This window comes from Ovis canadensis, chromosome 1, assembly GCF_042477335.2.
Source record: "Ovis canadensis isolate MfBH-ARS-UI-01 breed Bighorn chromosome 1, ARS-UI_OviCan_v2, whole genome shotgun sequence".
NCBI lineage: Eukaryota > Metazoa > Chordata > Mammalia > Artiodactyla > Bovidae > Ovis > Ovis canadensis.
In genome coordinates this window covers 219,631,902-219,635,209 of record NC_091245.1, presented here as the reverse complement: position 1 = coordinate 219,635,209, position 3,308 = coordinate 219,631,902, and the positions used below count along the sequence as shown (strand labels likewise).

Below are 3,308 nucleotides of genomic sequence, written 5' to 3'. Positions count from 1 at the left end.
GTGTGATGTATGACATGATGGATGTGCCAGTTAACTAGATGGGAGGAATCCTTTCACAGCATGTGTTTGTGTGTGTACTCAGTCGTGTCTGACTCTTTGCAACCCCGTGGACTGTAGGCCACCAGGCTCTCCTCTGTCCATGGAATATTCCAGGCAAGAAAACAAGTGGATTGCCATTTCCTACTGAAGGATCTTCCCCACCCAGAGATCAACCCCTGCATCTCTGCATCAACTCTTGCATCTCTGCATTGCAAGCAGATTTTTTTTTTTAAGCAGGGCTAAGAAGTTATTTTCATGCCCAAGCCAGCACAGACCTGGCAGACAGCAGTACCATAGGGCAAAGAGTGAGGGCAGTGTCAAATGGAGCCAGGCCCAGTGCCAGTAAGGCAGCCAGGGCTAGGCCAGCAGGAGGCTCAATGCAGGGGCAAGAAAAGGATGGGTGAGGTAGGCAGAAGCTGGAAGCACCAAGGGGAGATGCCCTGGGTGGAAGAACAGAAAGAGAGGCAGAAGGGCAGCCAGCCAGCGAGGGCCAGACTACCATTGCATGTTGAGCACATGGGCAGAGTGCCAGGGGTGCCAGTCCTGGAGGTGGGTGTGGCATGGGCTCTGCAGCTCCAGGACAGTTTTCCCTTGGTTTCTTCAGGTGCTTCTCATCAGGTCTTGCATGAACTCGGTGCTCGTGAGGTGGGCGAGGATGCAGAAGGAATGGGACTGGCCTGTCCCAGACTTTGGCTGCCAGTCTTCCATGTCCTCCATCAGCCACTACTTGCTGAGCAGCTGCCCATTCTGCTACAGGGCACTGTCAGCTAGTGGTGTTGCCCCGAAGGCCAGGTGTATTGTTGAGGGAAGCACTGGGTGCAAAGGTGTACTGCCTGGGCGAGGGTGGGAGTGGGGTGAGGGGGGTCCATGGTGAGGGGCCAGGGCCTTCTGCTGTTTCCTCTGAGGGGGCTGAGCCCTGCTGAGACCAAGGCTGAGGCTCTCCTCACAGGCATGAATCTTGTTCTGGGCTTCTATGTGTATGAGGCCCTCTGCATTCTCACCATCAATACTCAGCACCCAGTCACCCACAGCCATGCTGGCCTGTGCAGTTTTACCTCCAGGACTGAGTGAGCCAGGAGATAGAGAAGGGCACATTGAAGTCCTTGCCCACCTGTGGCCAGAAGCCCCAAAGTGCTGGCCCCTCCAGCACCACTTTAAAGGAATCCACGCTGCTGCTCCTGCTGGGATTGTGAAGGGATTCCCAGGTGGCGCCTGCGGGCAGAACTCCAAGTAGTCAATTTTAAAAAAAAGATAAACTGAATGTCATCAGTATTGAAAATATTTGTACCTTGAAGGACAACATCAAAAAAGTGAAAATAAAATCATGCAAAGGGAGAAAATACTTGCAAGTCATATATTTGATAAGGGATCTGTATACAGAAATGTAAAGGTCTCTTACAACTCAAAAATAAACAGAAAAATAATTTTTTAAAATTGGCTAAAGATTTGAATAGATGTTTCTCCAAAGAAGATATGGAAATGGCTATTAAACACAAAAAACTTATCAACATCATCAGTTATTAAGGAAATGCATATCAAAACTACAGTGAGATACCACTTTACACCCACTAGAATGACTGAAATGAAACACAGTAACAATTGTTGCAAGAATGTAGAGAAATTGGAACCTTCATACATTGCTAGTGGGGTTGTGAAATAGCACAGCTGCTTTGGAAAACAGTTTGGCAGTTTCTCAAAATATCAGACTTAGAGACAGCATATGACCTAACCATTCTACACCTAGTTATATACTCAAGAGAATTTTCATCCCTGCAAAAAACTTGTACATTAATGTTCATAAAACATTATTCATCATAGTAAAAAACTAGAAAAAACTTAATTGCTCATCAGCTGATGAATGGATAAATGAAATATGCTATTCTATATAATGGAACATTCAACATAAAAAGGAAGAAAGTAAAGTGAGAAGTGAAAGTGAAGTCGCCAGTTGTGTCCGATTCTTTGCGACCCAATGGACCGTAACCTACCAGGCTCTTCTGTCCATGGGATTTTCCAGGCAAGAGTACTGGAGTGGGTTGCCATTTCCTTCTCTAGGGGATCTTACCAACCCAGCGATCGAACCCAGGTTTCCCACATTGCAGGCAGACGCTTTACCATCTGAGCCACCAGGGAAGGAAGCCACCAGGAAGAAGTACTTATAAATAGGAAGTGTGGATTATCCTTAAAAATTATGCTACATGAAAAAAAGCCAGTCACAAAGGCTGCATGTTGAATGATTTCATTTATATGAAAGGTCTAGAACAGGCAAATCCATAGAAACGGACAGTAGATTAGTGATTGCTGGGACTGGGTGGAGGAGAGAATGAGAGATAATTGCTAATGGGTACAGGGCTTCTTTGGGGGCGATGAAAATGTACTGATAATAAATAATATGATGATTGTACAATTCTGAATATACTAAAAATCACTGAATTGTACATTTTAAAGGGGAAATTACATGATAAATGAATTATACCTCAATAAAGCTATTACTTAAGAAAAGATAAAAAATGAGGATTAATACTCATCCACTCAGCATAATTTCACCATACTACAGTGAGTATCCTTTTGCAACCTACCCCTTTATATGCTTTAAATGAAAAACTCAATTTGTTGTCATTACTTTCCTGAATATTAATTAAAAAGAGAAAAAGTATAATTCACCGCATTAATAGAAAAATGTTGAAAAACATACAATTATCTAAGTGGATGCAAAAAAAAGGGACAAAATTCAGTACCCATTGCTGAGAGAAACAGCAAACCAAGAATATAAAGGAACTCCTTCAACCTGTGGGGTGGAGGTGGCCAACTAATGCCATACTCAGTGGTGAAAGGCTGAACATATTCTCTCTTTATTTCTTTTCTATTGTCCCCCAAAACAAATTGCAACAAATTTAGTACCCTAAAATAACACTCATTTAAAAATTACACAGTATACATCAGAAGTCCATGCCAGTGTGGCTCAGTTTTTTCTCTGGATTTTAACAGGCCAAATTCAAGGTTTCGGCAGAGCTGTTTTTTTGTTTTTTGTTTTTCTGAAGGCTCTGAGGATGAATCCACTTCTAAGTTCATTCAGGTTGTTGACAGAATTCAGTTCCATGCAGTTTTAGTGTTGGAGTTCTATCTCTTTGATGGTTGTCAGATGGAGATTGTGCTCAGCTTGCAGAGGTCACGTGTGTAACTTGGCTTATGGCCCCCTTCCTCCATTTTCAAAATCAGCAATGGCTAGTCAAGTCCTTCTTATGCCTTGACTCTCTTTGAATATTCTT

General features: G+C 43.2%; 1 pseudogene; it reads right to left on the bottom strand.

The window, feature by feature from the left end:
- Positions 1-534: 534 nt before the first annotated feature.
- LOC138443008 (PDZ and LIM domain protein 7 pseudogene) lies at positions 535-2,781 on the bottom strand (annotated as a pseudogene).
- Between the last annotated feature and the right edge of the window lie 527 nt (positions 2,782-3,308).